We start from the raw sequence: 20,858 nt of genomic DNA, 5'->3' as shown, positions 1-20,858 counted from the left end.
TTTCAAATTTTTCTTTAGTATGATTGCTTTCATTTTGACTTTACTTATGACTTGGTTTGATATCAGTGATAATTATCATAATGAAAGAAATTTGAAAGTAATTTGTGAAATATTATGGAAATATTGGTTAAGTTAAAAGAATAAATCATGAATATCTAAAGTAACATTATATGCTAATAAGTGAAGAGTAAAATTCACAACATATTTGGTTAGCAAATACCCTTTGGGAAAATTACCATGCATAATAGTAAAATAGTTTTAATAATTTGAGTTAGAAACAAAATATGTTTAGAGAAATATAAATATTCACTTCTGTTCTTTACAGATTTAGTCACTGAGTATGTGTGCCAAGAATGTAAGTTTTCATTAAAATTAAAATATAAATGTAGCAATACGATAAAAATATTCAAAATGAAGTTATATACATATAAATTATATAAGTAGGAAAGAATCATGGAGTATTCAAAACTAAAGAATAATTGAGGCTCTCATAAACGTGAAGGTAGTTACTGACACACAGCTTGATTGTGGTTATTTTTCTTTCCTTTTTATCCATTTGTATTCTTTCTTGTCCAGCAAACTTGTTTACTTGGTTTTTGTTGTTTTTCTTCTTCTTCTTCTTCTTCTTCTTCTTCTTCTTCTTCTTCTTCTTCTTCTTCTTCTTCTTCTTCCTCCTCCTCCACCTCCTCCTCTTTCTCCTCCTCCTCCTCCTCCTTGTCCTCATCCTCCTCCTCCTCGTTCTCCTCCTCCTCGTTCTCCTCCTCGTCCTCGTCCTCCTCGTCCTCCTCGTCCTCCTCGTCCTCGTCCTCCTCCTCCTCCTCCTCCTCCTCCTCCTCCTCCTCCTCCTCCTCTTCCTCTTCCTCTTCCTCTTCCTCTTCTTCTTCTTCTTCTTCTTCTTCTTCTTCTTCTTCTTCTTCTTCTTCTTCCTCCGCTACCCCGATTCCTTTTCCTCTCCTGCTTTTGCTTTTCTTTGCTTTTTGCGACAATTACTTGTCATTTGATGGGGAAAAAAGGAGGTTATTGTCTAAGACAAGATCTTCAATATTATACTTGTCTGGACTGTGGTGTTGTCCTTACTCGCCTGAAAATCCAACATAAAATCATCTAATAAGATTATTTCAAGAAGTTTCCATTCTTGTTCTTGGAATTAAATTACCAGCATACTTTGAAGAATTCAAACAGTCTTTGAATAACTCTGCTTAAGGCTAAGCTAATTTCTACATAGCTTATTGGGCATTTCTTTATAACTCAGAAGTATGAGAAGGAAATTACTTTGCTTTATTTCCTTCATAAAAATTTCATTAAGATAATTTATTTACTCATCAATTAAACAGAGATAAATCAGTACTCTCTAACATTAAAAGACTTCCTAAACTATTAAAGACAAAATATATGTTATTATGACAGAAGTACATGGTGGTGTAAAAGGTCACACAGAAAAGCAATGTGTCATTTAGTTAGGAGTGTCATTTAGTTAGGAGATGGGAAAGAACAAATAATTTCCAGTCAAAGGAGTTTCTGTCCATTTTCTCTGTAAATTAGAATATGTTACTTGATGTGTGTGGTGAATTTCCAGCACTTGATTTAGATTTCCATGAAGTCCTTACTTTTTTACAGAAAAAAAGTTCAGCATTCTTTTGTAGTGTGATTTTTAATTGGTCTTAATAATAAAAACCAACAGTCAGATATTTGTGCATAAAAGCTAAAAGATCAGAGAACCATTACAGCCAGTCACTATTTCTTACCTCTACGAAATCCTCAGACTGAATGTGGTATCCTGTCTCTATAAGCCCTTAGACTGAATTTTATCTCTACAAAAGCTCAGTCTAAACCCTGAGCTCTTGTCTACTGCCTTATATCCCTCTCTCTGCCCAGTAATTGATAAGAAGCCTGAGCTATCCTTTGGGACTGAACGACTGTGGGACCTGGTGGAACAGAAACCTCTGTCAACATTCTTCTCTCTGCAGTAATATTCCTATAGGAGAATCGTTAGATGCTAAAATAACCAAAATTCAATCAAGCTTTGGATCCAAATAATCCACATGTACATCTTGTAATTTCTTTTCCAACAAATGAAATTCTCTCTTCAGGTTCAGCTGATAATTCTTTTGGCCTGTTTAAGTACTTGTCACCCCCTAAGGCTTTGAACAAATTACTCAGTTCATCATTTTTTTTACCTCAATAGTGGGCTGTAGATAGCAGGTATCTCCTAGCAATCTTTGAAATTTATTACGAGTCTGTAATCTATCTCTTCTAATTTGTACCTTTTGTGGTCTAATAATTTGTATAACTATTTTATATTCTAAATAATTAATAGAATCTCCTATTTGTATTTTTTTTCAGGAGCAATTTGTAATCCCCAACAAGGCAGATTTTTCTTTCCTTCTTTAAACATTCTTTCTGAGGTATCTACATTTGAATCAGCTAGTAAGATGTCATTCAAGTAATGGTAAATTATAGCTCAAGGAAATTGCTTAAGGTTAATTTCCAACAGGTGAATCATAAAATATTGGCACAGGGTGGGGCTATTTAACATTCCCTGTGGAAGAAATTATCATTGATATCTCTTAAGAGACTGAGAATTATCATAAATAGGCAACATGAAAGTTAATTTTTCTCTATATTTTTCTTATAAAGGTATAGTGAATAAACTATTTTTTAAATCAATAATGAGAAGAGGCTATTCTTTAGGTAATAGAGAAGGTAAAGGAAGGCTAGATTCTAGAGAGCTCACTCTTAGAGCTGTCACCATTCTCCATTTTCCAGATATCCTTTAACAACAGATAAAGGAGAATTTTATGGGCTGATTGATAGTCAATATACCGAACATCTAGTTGCTTCTGTCTCAGCTGTTTTAAAGCCTGTAGTTTCTCTGTTGTTTAGGGTCATTGTTCAACCCATACAGGTTTGTTTGTCAGCCATTTTAAAGGTAGGTATGTTGGTGACTTTGAAAGATCAGCAACCATTGTGCTCTATTCTTGTAAAACCTGAATGTTTGGGCTTTGTTTGCGAGCTGCCCAACCAGCACAGAGGCCTGATCTCTCGGCCCCAGGAGATCCAGCATTGGGGTGAGTTTCTGGCCCGCGGCGCCAGCCAGGGATGGGGATCTCGGGGGTCCCTTGGCCTCCTGTCTTTCTTGGGCTCTCTGCAGGACCACTATTCCCTGGTTACTGCCTCTTTCTTCCTGGCCCACCCAGCTTCCGTCCAGAGCCCTCCCCACTTGCCCCCCCCCCCCGCCCTCTTTTGGCGCGTGGCATTGGGAGCTGGGTCCCAGTCCTTGGGGCGTCCAGGCGGGCTGCACTTCCTTTGTTTCTGTGGCCTGCCTGCACCCAGCAGGGTAGGAGCTTTGTTTGCGAGCTGCCCAACCAGCACGGAGGCCTGATCTCTCGGCCCCAGGAGAATCAGCGTTGGGGTGAGTTTCTGGCCCGTGGCGCCACCCAGGGACGGGGATCTCGGGGGTCCCTTGGCCTCCTGTCTTTCTTGGGCTCTCTGCAGAACCTCTATTCCCTGGTTACTGCCTCTTTTTTCCTGGCCCACCCAGCTTCCGTCCAGAGCCCTCCCCACTTGCCCCCCCCCGCCCTCTTTTGGCGCGTGGCATTGGGAGCTGGGTCCCAGTCCTCGGGGCGCCCGGGCGGGCTGCACTTCCTTTGTTTCTGTGGCCTGCCTGCACCAAGGAGGGTAGGCGCTTTGTTTGCGAGCTGCCCAACCAGCACGGAGGCCTGATCTCTCGGCCCCAGGAGAACCAGCGTTGGGGTGAGTTTCTGGCCCGCGGCGCCACCCAGGGACGGGGATCTCGGGGGTCCCTTGGCCTCCTGTCTTTCTTGGGCTCTCCGCAGGACCTCTATTCCCTGGTTACTGCCTCTTTCTTCCTGGCCCACCCAGCTTCCGTCCAGAGCCCTCCCCACTTGCCCCCCCTCGCCCTCTTTTGGCGCGTGGCATTGGGAGCTGGGTCCCAGTCCTTGGGGCGTCCAGGCGGGCTGTAGTTCCTTTGTTTCTGTGGCCTGCCTGCACCCAGCAGGGTAGGCGCTTTGTTTGCGAACTGCCCAACCAGCACAGAGGCCTGATCTCTCGGCCCTAGGAGAACCAGCATTGGGGTGAGTATCTGGCCCGCGGCGCCAGCCAGGGACGGGGATCTCGGGGGTCCCCTGGCCTCCTGTCTTACTTGGGCTCTCTGCAGGACCTCTATTCCCTGGTTACTGCGTCTTTCTTCCTGGCACACCCAGCTTCCGTCCAGAGCCCCCCCCACTTTGCCCCCCCCTCTTTAGCGTCCAGGCGGGCTGCACTTCCTTTGTTTCTGTGGCCTGCCTGCACCCAGCAGGGTAGGCTCTTTGTTTGCGAGCTGCCCAACCAGCACGGAGGCCTGATCTCTCGGCCCCAGGAGAACCAGCATTGGGGAGAATCAGCATTGGGACGAGCCAGGGTTGGGCACGGAGACCTGATCCCTTGGTGCCAGGAGAGCGAATATTGGGGAGGCCGCGTTGGGTAGGCAAGGAGACCTGATCTGGTAAAAGAAGATCCATAAGGGAGTATTTGGTAGAAGAGATGGGCAGACGCCAAGGCAAGAATTTGCCCAACAAACTGAAAAGCGACATGAAGCCACCAGAAACCAGCGACCTCACAATGGAAGGACATGAACACCTTAATCAAGAAGGAGAAAAGATTGACTTCATGAAAGTGATTGACGCCCTTAAACAGCATGTAAAAAACGCCCTTATAGAAATGGATGAGAAATATAACAGAAAGTTTGAAGAATTGAATAAATCAGTGAATGACACCCTAGAAAACCAAGGAAAAACAATCAAACAGATAATGGAAACAGTTCAAGACTTGAAAACTGAAATAGAGGCAAAGAAGAAAACACAAACAGAGGGCCGGCTGGACATGGAAAATCTAGGTAAACGAATAGAGACTACAGAAACAAGCATAACCAGCAGAATACAAGAGATAGAAGAAAGACTCTCAGATTCTGAAGATACCATAGAGAAAATAAACACTATGATCAAAGAAAACAGCAAGTCCAACAAACTCTCATCACAAAACATTCAGGAAATATGGGACACAATAAAAAGACCAAACCTAAGAATAATAGGAGTAGAAGAAGGAGAAGAAGTGCAGCTCAATGGTCCAGAAAATATATTTAATAAAATTATAGAAGAAAACTTTCCCAACCTAAAGAAAGATATACCTATGAAGGTGCAAGAAGCATACAGAACACCGAATAGGCTGGATCAAAAAAAAACATCCCCTCGCCATATAATTATCAAAACACAAAGCATTCAGAATAAGGAAAAAATATTAAGAGCGGAAAAGGAAAAAGGCCAAATTACTTACAAAGGTAAACCTATCAGACTTACACCTGACTTTTCCATGGAAACCATGAAAGCCAGAAGGTCCTGGATAGATGTACTGCAGAAACTGAGAGACCATGGATGCAAGCCCAGATTACTATACCCAGCCAAGCTTTCGTTCACTATAAATGGAGAAAATAAAATTTTCCAGGATAAAAACAAATTCAAACAATATGCAGCCACAAATCCAGCCTTACAGAAAGTAATAGAAGGAAAATCACTAACCAAGGAGTCCAATAATGACCACAATAACTCAGGCATCTAGAGACCCTTCATCAACACAAACCAAAGAAGGGATACACACAAACTCTACGACTAAAAAAAAAAAAAATGACCGGAGTTAACAACCACTGGTCATTAATATCACTTAATGTCAATGGTCTCAACTCACCTATAAAAAGGCACAGGCTAAGAGATTGGATAAGAAAACAGGATCCAACATTCTGCTGTTTACAAGAAACACACCTCAACCACAAAGACAGGCACCTACTCAGAGTAAAGGGTTGGGAAAAGGCCTATCAAGCAAATGGACCTAAGAAACAAGCAGGTGTGGCCATACTAATCTCTAACAAAGTTGACTTCAAACTTAAATCAATCAGAAGAGATGGAGAGGGGCATTTTATATTCATAACAGGAACAGTTCATCAGGATGAAGTCTCAATCCTGAACATCTATGCCCCTAATATAAAAGCACCCACGTACATAAAAGAAACATTGCTAAAATTCAAGGCAGCCATCAAACCGCACACACTAATAGTAGGAGACTTCAACACTCCTCTCTCACCAATGGACAGGTCAATCAGACAGAATCCTAGCAGAGAAATAAGACAATTAATGGAGGTAATGAAACAAATGGACTTAACAGACATCTATAGAACATTCCACCCAAATAGGAAAGAATACACCTTCTTCTCTGCAGCTCATGGAACCTTCTCGAAAATCGACCACATAGTCGGTAACAAAGCAAACATCCACAGTTACAAAAAAGTATTACTAACCACCTGTGTCTTATCAGATCACCATGGATTAATGTTAGAATTCAACAACAAGGCTACCCCCGGAAAGCCCACAAAGTGATGGAAACTGAACAGCCAACTACTGAACCATACCTGGATTAAGGAAGAAATAAAGAAAGAAATTAAAGTCTTCCTGGAATTCAATGAAAATAAAGAAACAACATACTCAAACTTATGGGACACTATGAAAGCAGTCCTAAGAGGAAAGTTCATAGCACTAAGTGCCCACTTAAAGAAAACAGAGAAAGCTCACATAGGAGACTTAACAGCCCACCTGAAAGCTCTAGAAAAAAAAGAAGCAGACTCACCTAGGAGGAGTAGGAGACTGGAAATAATCAAACTGAGGGCTGAAATCAATAAAATAGAAACACAGAGAACAATCCAAAGAATCAATGAAACAAAAAGCTGGTTCCTGGAGAAAATCAACAAGATTGACAAACCCCTATCCAAACTAATCAAATGGCAGAGAGAGAATTTGCAAATTAATAAGATCAGAAATGAAAAGGGGGACATAACCACAGACACAGAGGAAATTCAGAGAATCATTAGATCTTACTACAAAAGCCTATATGCCACAAAACTGGAAAATGTAAAGGAAATGGATACTTTCTTAGATAAATATCATTTACCAAAGTTAAATCAGGACCAGGTGAACAATCTAAATAGACCTGTTAGTCGCGAAGAATTAGAAGAGGTTATCAAAAACCTCCCTACCAAAAAAAGCCCAGGACCAGATGGTTTCAATGCGGAATTCTACCAGAACTTCCAAGAAGACCTAATACCTATACTCCTTAATGTATTTCACAATATAGAAACAGAAGGGTCATTACCAAATTCCTTTTATGAAGCTACAGTTACTCTGATACCAAAACCACACACAGACTCAACCAGGAAAGAGAATTACAGGCCGATCTCACTCATGAATATCGATGCAAAAATCCTCAACAAAATACTGGCAAACCGAATCCAAGAACACATCTGAAAAATTATCCACTATGATCAAGTAGGCTTCATTCCTGAGATGCAGGGCTGGTTCAACATACGAAAATCTATCAATGTAATCCAGCATATAAATAAACTGAAAGAAAAAAACCATATGATCATTTCATTAGATGCTGAAAAAGCATTCGACAAAATTCAACATCCATTTATGTTAAAAGTCTTGGAGAGATTAGGAATACAAGGGTCATACCTAAATATAATAAAAGCTATATACAGCAAGCCGACAGCTAACATCAAATTAAACGGAGAGAAACTCAAAGCCATCCCGCTAAACTCAGGAACACGACAAGGCTGTCCACTTTCGCCATACCTCTTCAATATAGTGCTGGAAGTTCTAGCAATAGCAATAAGACAACATAATGGGATCAAGGAGATTCGAATTGGAAAGGAAGAAGTTAAACTTTCGTTATTCGCAGATGATATGATAGTGTACATAAGCGACCCCCAAAACTCCACCAAAGAACTTTTACAGCTGATAAACAGCTTTAGTAATGTGGCAGGATACAAGATCAACTCCAAAAAATCAGTCGCCGTCTTATACACAAAGGATATGGAAGCAGAGAGGGAAATCAGAGAAGCTTCTCCATTCACGATAGCCACAAACAGCATAAAATATCTTGGGGTAAACCTAACCAAGGAAGTGAAAGATCTATTTGACAAGAACTTTAAGGCATTGAAGAAAGAAATTGATGAGGATACCAAAAAATGGATGGACATCCCTTGCTCTTGGATTGGGAGGATCAACATAGTAAAAATGAATTCTACCAAAGGCAATTTATAGATTCAATGCAATCCCCATCAAGATCCCATCAAAATTCTTTACAGATCTGGAGAGGACAATAATCAACTTTATATGGAAAAACAAAAAACCCAGGATAGCCAAAGCAATCCTATACAATAAAGGATCTTCTGGAGGCATTACCATCCCTGACTTCAAACTCTATTACAGAGCTACAGTAATGAAAACAGGGTGGTACTGGCATAAAAACAGAGAAGTCGACCAATGGAATCGTATAGAAGACCCGGATTTTACCCCACAAATCTATGAACACCTCATTTTCGATAAAGGAGCTAAAAGTATACAATGGAAGAAAGAAAGCATCTTCAACAAATGCTGCTGGCACAACTGGATGTCAACCTGTAGAAGAATGAAAATAGACCCATATCTATCACCGTGCACAAAACTCAAGTCCAAATGGATTAAAGACCTCATTATCAGCCCGAAAACACTGAACCTGATAGAAGAGAAAGTGGGAAATACCCTACAACAGATGGGCACAGGGGATTGCTTCTTAGGTATAACCCCAGAAGCACAGGCATTAAGGGCAACATTGAATAAATGGGACCTAATAAAACTGAGAAGCTTCTGTAAAGCAAAGGACACTGTCACTAAGACAAAAAGGCAACCTACTGACTGGGAGAAGATCTTCACCAACCCCGCAACAGACAAAGGTCTGATCTCCAAAATATATAGAGAACTCAAGAAACTAGACTTTAAAATGCTAATTAACCCAATTAAAAATGGGGCACTGAACTGAACAGAGAATTCTCAACAGAAGAACTTCAAATGGCCAAAAGATACTTAAGGTCGTGCTCAATTTCCTTAGCAATCAGGGAAATGCAAATCAAAACAACTTTGAGATACCATCTTACACCTGTCAGAATGGCTAAAGTCAAAAACAACAAGGATAGCCTTTGCTGGAGAGGCTGTGGAGGAAGGGGTACCCTCATCCATTGCTGGTGGGAATGCAATCTTGTGCAACCACTGTGGAAGTCAGTGTTTCGGTTTCTCAGGAAATTCGGGATCAACCTACCCCTGGACCCAGCAATACCACTCTTGGGAATTTACCCAAGAGATGCTCTATCACATGTCAAAAGCATTTGTTCAACTATGTTCATAGCAGTATTATTTGTAATAGCCAGAACCTGGAAACAACCTAGATGCCCTTCAATGGAAGAATGGATGAAGAAAGTATGGAATATATACACACTAGAGTACTATGCTGCGGTAAAAAACAATGACTTCTCGAATTTTGCATGCAAATGGATGGAAATAGAAAACACTATCCTGAGTGAGGTATCCCAGACCCAAAAAGAAGAACATGGGATGTACTCACTCATAATTGGTTTCTAGCCATAAATAGGGGTCACAGAATCTACAATTGCCGAACCTAAAGAAGCTAAGTAAGAAGGTGAACACAAGGAAAAACATATCGTTATCCTCTTGGATAAGAACTTTCATCTGGCGATGGATGGAGATAGAGACAGAGACCCACACTGGAGCACTGGACTGAGCTCCCAAGGTCCCAATGAGGAGCCGAAGGAGGGAGAACATGAGCAAAGAAGTCGGGACCACGAGGGGTGCACCCACCCACTGAGACAGTGGAGCTGATCTACTGGGAGCTCACCAAGGCCAGCTGGACTATTACCAAAAAAAGCATGGGATAAAACTGAACTCTCTGATCATGACGAACAATGAGGGCTGATGAGACGCCAAGGACCCTGGCATGCAGTTTTGATCCTATGCAATCTGCTGGCTTGGTGGGAGCCTAGCCAGTTTAGATGTTCACCTTCCTAGATATGGACGGAGGGGGGAGGACCTAGGACTTACTACAGGGCAGGGAACCCTGACTGTTCTTTGGACTGGAGAGAGAGGGGGAGAGGAGTGGGGGGATGGGGAGAGGGTTGCGAGGAGGGGGAGAAGAGTGGGAGGAGGGGGAGAAGAGTGGGAGGAGGGGGAGGGAAAGGGGAGGCTGGGAGGAGGTGGAAATTTGTTTTTTTTTTTCTTTATTCTTCTTTTATCAATAAAAAAATGTGAAAAAAACCTGAATGTTTGGTGTTTGCTCTTTATAATACTTTCTAATATTTCTCCTAGTAACATACATAAATTTATGATTTGTTTCTAAGATTTGGAGAATGTTAATCTGAATATTACCTGGTTTTAACAAAACAAGTCCTTAAAACTTCATTGCTGTGTTAGCTACATATGGCTTTAATTTTTCTCTCTGCCCTTCTGGCTCTATACATTCAACTCTGTTTTACTTGAGACAAAGTTCTAATTCCTAAAAACTGTGAATTTATCTCCTTTTTCTTTCCTGAAAAAAATCCACTAAGGAATCTATGAATTCTGAGACTGAATGACATGAGCCCTAGTCTCCTCATGCTTTATATTCCTCTCTCTACCAAGCCATATCAGTTCCCATCTCTACCTCCTTAGTGCTGGGCTTAAAGGTGTGAGTCACTACAACTTGGCTCTATTTTTATTATACACTGATTAAATCTTCTGTAGCTCTGGGTGGCCTTGAAGTCACAGTGATTCACTTAAATCAGTCTCAGTGCTGGGATTAAAGGCCACCACTGCCTGTCTTCTATGGGTAACTAGTGTGACTAACTCCACACTCTAATCTTCAGGGAAGCTTTATTTGTTAAAGCACAAACAAAATATCACCACAGTCTTCCCTTTGACCTTATCTATTATTGTGTGTACCTTCAATAAAGTACTTATCACATCCTTGTGATTTTCTGTCACCCATACCAGCATCAACTTTAAGGTCATTGATGGCAAAATAATGTTTAAAATCACATATCACCTATCTGACTATAGATAATGAAGCATCAGCATGTATGTAATCAATACTGCATATTTCAATAGTGAGACTGATTCAGTTGAAATGTTTAAAATAAAAAATAATAATGGCAGATTAAACTGAACTACAACTTATGTGACATTATTCTCTTTAATTTGGACTTGTCTATTATGCTTTCTTCTAATGGTTTATGATGTCCTGACCTCTAAACACATTCTTTGGTGGATTTTTAAAACTCCAAACAGTTCTTTAAGTCTAACTACATGACTACTAAGAATTTGAAACCGCATAATAAGACCTAGATTTGCTCAGCCTTCAAGCCAACCCTGCCAAGAAATAAGGCCTGAATGAAACTATCCTTTACTCTCTATGTTAGTCCAGGTGTTAATTGAATAGGAAAACATGAATTCATGAAGTAAAACAATTATTAAGTAAAATGTTCCCTGTATTCATGAAATAATTCTCATTATGTCAAGTAAAGTGGCTATTATGTTATAATTGAGTTTTAAAATAGTTTAATTGGTAATACCTTAAAATTAAGTTTCAAATCATATAAAATTCTAACATCATATGAAAAATTAAATAAGCAAAAAGAACAATATATATATATATATTAACAATAAAACAACCTATTTATTGTATAAACCTTGGAATTTAATCTTTTTCATATTTATCTCATGGGTTATATATTAGACCAATCCATTGTTAATCTGTCAAAAATCTATTTAGATCTTTTTCAAAGTAAGGTGGCAGCAATATCATTTATGCATAAACATTTTAGCATAGATATCTTTAATTAGAGTTGACTATGATTACACTTAAATTTTTCTTTATAGTAAAAATTTGCATTCAGTAAACTATTCAAATTTTAAGTGACCTTTTTCTGTGCTTTGACTGACTAATATACTCATATAATCCAAAACTACATGAAAGTATATAACATTAGTTTGATTCCAGAAAACCTCTTCATTGCATTTCTAGCACAATAGCTCTATCTAGCAAATCAAGAAGGCATTTGTTTCTGATTTTTCTTTTGCTATATTTTGACCTCACCTAGAGTTTTATATAAAATTGTTATAAATTCTTTGTTATTTTACTATCTTTTCAGTCAGATGAATGTTTATTAAAGTAGATAAACAATTTTACATTTGTAATAATAATTTGTGAAGCATCCAGTTATATTACATCCTTGCCAATATTTGCAAATATCAGTTTTAATAATTGCAGTTCTTCTGGATGTAATAGGAAATGATGGAGAAGGTGTTTTATTTTTAGTGGGCTTAAGGACCATTTATTTTACTTGATGTTAAAATATGCTCAAGTATTTTTGTACTGTGTAATCATCTTTCATTATTGATTGACGAGGCTCTTTAGACATCTAGGGTATGTTTTTAGTCTGGTTGTACATTGAAAATATTTTTCATTTTCTGTTTATCCAGCCATTTATTTTTTGTTTGAATAAGTGGAAGTTTTCTGTCATCAGTATTGCTTTATGCTTCGTGTGTAAAATCCCCACTCAACCTCAATCAATACAATTATTTATGCATGTTTCCTATATATGTTTCAGAGATTTTATGCATTATTTTGTTAATATGAATTAGCACAAACTATTTTCAGTCATGATACAAAATAGTTGTTAAGGATTATTCTTCCAGCTCTTCCATTTTCATTCATTGAGAAAATTATTTTTGCCATTAGCTTTGATGGCTTTTTCAAAAGTCAACTAATAATTTAAAACTACCTAGACTGTCTACTTTGATTTCTCAATTGGTTTTATTATCTTAAACCATAACCATATTTTCTTAATTCCAATGGTTTTACAGTAAATATTAAAAACCTGCAGTAGAAATACTCAAAATAAATTTTTCTGTTACAATATTCCTATAGATATCTTGGTTCATTTTCCTTTCCACATACTAATTTTGTTGTTGTTTTTCTCAAGGCAGGATTACTCAGTAGCTTTGGAGCTGAAAACTAGCTCCTGTAGTCCAGGCTAGCCTCAAACCAACAGAGATGTTCCTGCCTCTGCCTTCCAAGTGCTAAAATTAAAGGTATGTGCCACCACCACCTTCCTTCCACATACATTCTTAAGTCTATAGTGGAAGTATACAATAGTCCATATGTGTATATGTGTGTGCATGTGGATACACACACACACACACACACACACACTGCACACTACTCCTTGGAAAAATTTGCATACTAAAGACACATAGTATAGCCCATGTAAATAGTAGACCCTATATTTTTTAATAAACACAAAACTTCTAGTTTCTTCACAAAATTATTTGAAATTAAGGTTGAATACTTTTACATGTAATTTGTTGCATTCATTTATTATATATGGTTGTTATTGATCCTTTCTGAATGAAATTGGATTTTTAAAATAATTTTTAAAGTTCCCATTGGAGAAGACTTTAACTTCTTCATCTTGGTTTCATCCTAATTTACTATTGCTATTTTTTAAGGCTATTGTGAAAAGTATTGCTCTTCTGATTTTTTTCTTGGTATTCATTATTGGTCTATAAATGCTCATTATACATCTTAGAGAATTTGACTCACATTAAAGTACTATTTGGCTTTGTTCTTTAAAAATATTTTATTTATTCATATATATATATATATATATTCTATTTTATCATATTTATCATACACTACTTCTCTGTACTGTCCCTACCCTGTTGTACACCTAATTCCATGTCTTCTTTTTTATGGTTATTAATAATTCTTGGGGTCCAAATAATGCTGCCTATATGATGTAAGGGTAATCTACTAGGAAATAAGCATCAAACAGGCAATTTTTTTCTCATTTAGCTATTTTCATTCTAATAACATGTTCTCTTCAGGTAGAGGCAGAGTCTCAGCATCCCCTTCCCATCCATACTCGAATTTGTACAGGCTTGATCTTGTGCAGGTCTTGTGTAAATGAACATAATAACTGTGAGTTGACATGGACAATAGCACTGTTATGCTACCTATATTCTTACCCCTAACTCTATTACATGTTTCTTCAGATCATTATAGTTTCACAGTTTCTTCTTAGTTTTATGAAGCTCATTTTGCATCACTCATAGATTGCCTTAGGCAAGAAGCTGTAATCTATGGAATCCAGCCATAATCTTTTTATTTAAATGTAATTTCCATAAAACAACTGCTTGCTTCTCCTTACTCTGTACTCCCCCATTTCCTCAGATTTGTGGGCCCTCTGGATATTGTTAAGCTAAGAAGTAGTTTTATATTATCAGTCAGAGAACCTTAAAATTAAGTAATTTTTTGATCTATAAATAAGACAAGTACTTTATTGACTATTGTGCAACTGTAACATTATTTCTGAATTTGGATGAAATAAATTATATAAAAATAAATAGATACATGTACTTTAAGAAAAGTCTAATTCTGGCATTTTCCCTATTTTGTTGTGAGTTTTATAGAAAGTGAAATTATTAGTATTATTTAAATCTTGCCTATATTTTTGGTTAGTGAAAGTCTTTTTCCACTAAAAGTGAGTTTAAATCAACAAGTAATTCCAATCTTAACTGTAAAATTAAATATTGTTAAACATGTCTTTTGCACTATAGATGAAGTATTTAAGTTGAAATCCTCAAAGCACATTTACTTAAAGTAAGTAGTAACCCCATGTGGCCTGACATTTTTTGACATTTTTATGTGTTGTCAGATAAGGTTATAAGAAACAAAGTTGTTTTTCTTAGCACAGCATTTTGACAATGTTCATATTTCAAATCTAATATCATGGTATTCACAGTATGATTCTTAAAATAAGCTCACTTACACTCTAAATTATACATTTCTAGCACACAGTAAACAGGATGTGTTGTTTACAGCTGTTTAGATCCACTAAATATCTGTAGATTTGCTTCCTCAGCTAGGGCAGGAACTTGCTGGCTATAACTCCCTGCCTTGTTCAATAACTTCCAGTAATTATCAGGTATAAGATGCAATAAATTCATGTAATAGACTGCCCCTTTGCTATAATATACAATCAGAGGCAATCAATGCTTCTTACAATAAGGAGAAGAATTACAACAGTGTTTTATTTTATAGCTTTGGTGATACAGCTTTGCAAACCACCAGAGGGAGTAGAGTTAAACTTCAGTGGTCAAATTCCAATGCCATAAAACATAGCCCCAGGCTGACAATTTACGAAGTAGTGGCACAACAAGAGGCTGTGTACTTCTCAGCAGACTATTTTATTTGTTCATGCATCTAGCTAGTCAAAGACCTCTGTGTATTGCTGCTTTTTCTGTTCATATGCCTAGAATAATGAAAATCTCTTTGAATACAATAAATAATAATCAAGTATAGCCTTTGACCACATCATTAAAAGAAAAAAGAGTTAGACATAACAGATAATGAAGAGTCCAGTATTACAGTAACCCACAATGACTTGCTCATTATGAAGTTATATTTGTTACAGTTTAAGAAATATAATTTTATTGTGGTTTAAATCAAACGGTATTTTGAGCCTTGCCTAGTTATGCTTAAAGTATAATTACACGCTACATATCTTGGTAAGTAAATGAAAGGCTTTTCTTGGTTATTTGTTATAAATTTCTCCTATGCCCATAGTTAAGTGAAGGCCAGGCCTCTAAAGTGTTTCAACTATAATGCACATTGAATATAAAACAGTCCATTAATTGGGATAATAGGTCCCAGCATGTAATTGCATTTCTTAGGTGCTGTGGATAGCAACTGAGCGAAGGGGTATTTATTCAAGGTTGTTAGTCACCCATGGATAACTTTATTTGTCCACTGATGCTTAAATAAATGCATCATCCATCAGTAAGAATATTTATGAAGAAATTTAAAACAAAAATCATTATTGCTTCACAAATTATGAAAAGAAACAGTATATAAAAGTTACTGAAGAATGTCACAATAAAATCTTTCCAATGTATCAGGTTAACTTTTTCAGGATAGTGTACAGTAAAATATTGTGGATACTGAAGAATAAATATGAATCAAATTTGATTGTATTTTTCTTGACATTCTACTTCCCAAATATATGTAAGACACAAAATAAATATCATCAGGCCATTTTGTGCCCTGTGAGTCTGCCTAGTTTTGCAAGAAAAACGTGAGTTTATCAACAATCTGTGAAAAATGCCATAAACCTCTATAATCTCTCAAATATTTTGGAGAATATTTAACTCACAATTGTAAATGTTCTTTTAGATTTTCCTTGGTTATATATTTAAAGGAGTTAAAAACATATGATTTATTTTATTATGTGGAGCCCTCAACACCTCGTTTAAGAACAGTCAAGAGGTCTCTTGGTTATAGAATAATCCACACGAATTCTTCTACCATCCAGCTCCATTCCATTTGCTTTTTCAATAGCCTCCTTAGAGTCATCTACCCTCTCAAAATACACAAAAGCAAATCCACATGACCTGCCAATTCATTGATCATAAACTACATTGACACCACTCAATGGTCCATATCGAGAAAATACTTCACAAAGATCTCTTTCTGTTGTGTACAAACTGAGGCCAAACACTCCCAGGCAACTATTGGGATCTGGATTCGCCCTGCTGCCTGTATGTCTTCTGCGATTAGACATTGGAAAATGACTCCGGCTTCTTCGTCGACGATACTCTGCCGTATAGGATCTACTTCGACATCATCTCCTATGAGAGTGGGACCTGGACCGACTGTAGCGTCTATGAGAATGTCTCCTTGATCTTGACCTGGATTTTCATCTTGACCGAGAATGTGATTCAGAACGTTTGGAAACCCGTGATGGACTACGAGTTCCTGACTGGCTCTCTGATTTTACGCAAGCAGGAGTTCCCATTGGAGATTTTGACTGAGAGCGAGACTCTCTGTCCTCAAAGTTGTTCTCCTCTACATCACTCATGTCGGCCAAGAGCTCATACACCTACACCAGGCATTTACATGGGCAGACCAACTCATAGTGGTGGTGAACGTGGTGGTGGAGGAGGAGGTGGCAGAAGCGGCGGCGGTGGTAGACGACGAGATTCTTAGAGGATATGATCGAGGCTATGACAGGTACAAAGATTACGATTACCAGTACAGAAGAAGGTCGACTTCTCCTTATTACAGTCGGTATAGATCACGGTCAAGATCTCGTTCCTATAGCCCAAGACACTATTGATATTGATAATGGAGTGGTTGTGGCTAAGGACTCTTTTTCCCTCCTTTTTTTTGATTCTGGATTTCCAAGCTTCTAATGCTTCCTGGTCCTCAAAACAAAACCCTGGTTATTTAATCTGTGGCCAATTGTGTTTCCGTTTTACATCCTTTTGTTACTCTCTTAATGGTGTAATTGTCATTTAAGTTGTTCAACATCTAAGTAAAAAAGGAGCCCAGTGGGGGAAAAAAAAGAGCAGTCAAGAGGGAAGCAAGATATATGTGATAATATATCCATGAGAGGAAGCCAAGATTATCCTCTTCCTGAGACATCATTAGCAAGACTAAAGGAAGGTTCTGAAATTTCAATTCTATTGACTACAATTTCCATGAGGCTCTGTGATATGAAAAAATACTCACCAATACCCTCCACATGGATTATTATTTCTTTGTTTTATTTTTCTCCATATCATTCCCCAAACGTTTTGTTTCTTGAGTAACATATGTATTTCCTATATTCTTTTTTTATAACACATACAGTAGAAAAATAATTTTGAGTAGCTGACTGAGTGATTCAATAGATATTTGTCTTTTTTGATGTTAAGTATGCATTCCTAGAGATGGGGGAAAAGTTATATTGAAGGAGGAGGCTTTTAAAAATAAGGGAAAATCAAGCGCTCCCTTCTATTGATAACCTTTTTATCACCAGGAAATGTTCTCAGCTCCTACCCATATAAAGAATTTTTGTTTTTGCTTTGGGTATGGATAGAATCATGTCTATAATAATGGAATTGTATTATATAAAGCATTATAATGCTTTTACCTTCCCTGGTGGTCTTGTTAGAAAATTATTATTTGTATTTTGTAGATATTCTTTCATTTTGCTTTTATGTTCAATCCTTTATCTAGGCTTTGCTATATATAATATAGCCAAATAAAGACCAATTAGCCCTAAAATTTCAAAATTTGAGTTGACATAAGAACTGAATGAGTTATAAAGTTAATTTTATACTCTTCCAACAGGACATCAAAAAGACTATGAATAAAGAGCTCTAGTTGATAGAAAAATCTGTTTATGTTTCATCAAGATGTCAGAACAGTAGTTAATTAACTAACATTTGTAAGCATTCTTATTTTCTTTACAAATATGAAAGCAATATGTCAATATACTAATTACTTGATAACTGAAAGCTTTCAGGTGTAATTTATTTTAGAAAGGAAACCTTGCTTGTTTTCTATGTTTTAATGAGAGTAATTTTCTAATTGCAAAGTGTATACATTCCTTATTATAGCACAAGCTGGGAAGTTAAACAAAATCATATAAGAAACTACTAATTTTGAAGTTATACTTATTTGATAACCTGGCATATTATCTTTGTAAAATAATGCTTCTTTACTTTTTCCATATCTTGTCAGGAAGAAATGGCATTATGTTTATAATATGATACTTTTCTAACCTCAAGATTAGAGTTTTTACTTTTCAGGAAAACAAATTCACATATATTGTTTTTTTTTAGAATAAGATTTGGTTTAGTAAATAAAACAAAAATAAAAGAAATAGAGTAAAAATAGCCACATAAAGGAATGAAAATACAAAGAAAATATGAATACTGTATATTTCTGTTGTCTTTGAATTGTTTTACTGCTGAGGAAGAAACAACAGCTGCTAAAAGACATTTATAAATGCTGCTGGGTTAATCCAATCTATATATTTTGAAAATGTGTTGACTTCAATATTTAAATCAAAAGATATGTTACCTTGGAGAAGAGATTTTGCTTTTATTTTTACGGGAAATGAGAGCCTGTGGATTTATTCTTGGTTAAGAAAAATAAGGTATGACCAAGGAAGATCCACTGAAAAATTTCCATTGGGGAAAAACATGATCCAGAAGATCCAATGTTTTATCGTACATTTTTTGCAGCTTCTTCTGAGTTCTACATCCAGAACAGTTTCAATACTGCTGGTTGAGATAATCCAGCCTCACAGAATACTCTAGTCAGGACTTGGCCATGATCGTAAATTTTCTTTGGGTCACCATAAGATTGTCAGCATCCCCAGTCAGCTGGAAGTAGTATAGAAAACTATGTCCACATTCCCAAAAATTGAATTATAGATGTTTGTTTTGTTTAGAATGTTGGTTACAAGTTCCTATAGATAATTGTCAGGAAAAAAGCTAAACTAAAGAGATTAGATTCAGTGTTTCTGTTTTGAAAAGAAGAGGGAAAATGCTGTGGGATAATATTCTTGTACATTGTAAAGTTTTGTTATTTATAATGGTTTAATAAAATGCTGATTGACAACTAGCCACACAGGACACATAGGTGGGGCAACTAGACTAGAGGAATTCTGGGCAGAGAAAAGGCAGAGAGTCAGTCATAATCTAGACATAGAGGAAGCTAGATGAGAATGCTGCACTGAGAAAAGGTACCAAGTCATGTGGCTAAGCATAGATATAAATGATGGATTAGTTTAAATTGTACGAGCTAGTTAATAATAAGCCTGAGCTATTAGGTCAAAGAGTTTATAATTAATATAAGCCTTGGTGTGTTTCTTTGGGTTGGAATGGCTGCAGTACTGGGAGGACAGGAACGCTGTCTATATATAAGCTACTAAACTAGTGGCAGAATTGATTTTTTAAAATTGTGAAATTTTGATATATCTTGTATTACTTTCCCATGCAGCAAAAATGCTTCCTTCTCCTTTCAAAATATCTAAAGACTTTCAAAATCTCCTTTCAAAATCTCTAAAGACTTTCAATTTGAAATCATAATTGGTACATGTTTAGATTCTCAATCAAATAGGTATAAACATCTCACTTTTATAGATGGATTCACTAGCATTTAATTATTAGATATTGCTTACTGTTCAATACATGAACAAGCACGGATATTATATATGGCCTCCCTAGTGCTGGGATTAATCACCTGTGATCCCAAATCCTAGGATCACCTTTGTGTGAGCTCTATTTCCTTTTTAAACTGGATCAATCTCTTGTAGCCCAGGGTGGCCTTGAAATAACAGAGCTCAGTCTGCCTCTGTCTCCTGAGTTGTGGGATTAAATGTGTGTGCTACCTCTAGTGGCAACTCTAGTGGCTGGTTGCACTGCTTCCCTGATATCTCATTTTCACCCCTAGATAACTGATTGCAGGCTTCTATTATTAAGACCAATTAAAATTTGTGCTACATAAGAATGTATAAATGGTAGGCTTCTTGTATAAGTTTTCAATCCAATCCAAAGCTAACCTGAAAATACAAAGAACACTTTCTTCCCTATCTTCCTTCTACTTTCTTCATTTCTCTCTCTCTCTCTCTCTCTCTCTCTCTCTCTCTCTTCCTGTCTTACTTCCTTCTGTTTTATTCTAAATGTATTCAAATAAATCTTTGTAAAATTCCAAGTTTACCACATTCTAACAACAAAGAATTCAGAGACAGAATAAGAAGCCATCTTTAAACATGGTAAGGAAAGTCACTAAAAAATAACTACACTCTACAGCAACCATCAACAATAAATCCAGAAAAGGTGAAGAGTATGATTTTCAAAGTTAGTACATTGCAGAACTGTCCAGTTTTAAGTAAATATAATAAAGCATGTGAATAAACAAATACATTTGGTTTATGTTTAGGAAAAAAAGCAATTTAATAGAAACTATCTCCAAAGAAGCACAGAATTTGAACTCACTGAAGATAAATTTTGCATCAGCTAAGTTAAATATCCTCAGTAAGTCAAAGGAAACCATGGGCAAAGACAAACAAGATCTAGGGAATGATCTCTCACCAAAGGATATATTTTAAT

The 20,858-nt window shown here is 37.0% G+C and overlaps 1 pseudogene; it reads right to left on the bottom strand.

The window, feature by feature from the left end:
• Window positions 1-16,222: 16,222 nt before the first annotated feature.
• On the bottom strand, window positions 16,223-16,831 carry LOC142841577 (transformer-2 protein homolog alpha pseudogene; annotated as a pseudogene).
• Window positions 16,832-20,858: the final 4,027 nt, after the last annotated feature.

The sequence above is a fragment of the Microtus pennsylvanicus genome, chromosome X (assembly GCF_037038515.1).
Source record: "Microtus pennsylvanicus isolate mMicPen1 chromosome X, mMicPen1.hap1, whole genome shotgun sequence".
In the NCBI taxonomy this organism is placed as follows: domain Eukaryota; kingdom Metazoa; phylum Chordata; class Mammalia; order Rodentia; family Cricetidae; genus Microtus; species Microtus pennsylvanicus.
The sequence above is the reverse complement of the archived record's forward strand: the minus strand, read 5'-3'. Positions and strand labels throughout refer to the sequence as shown.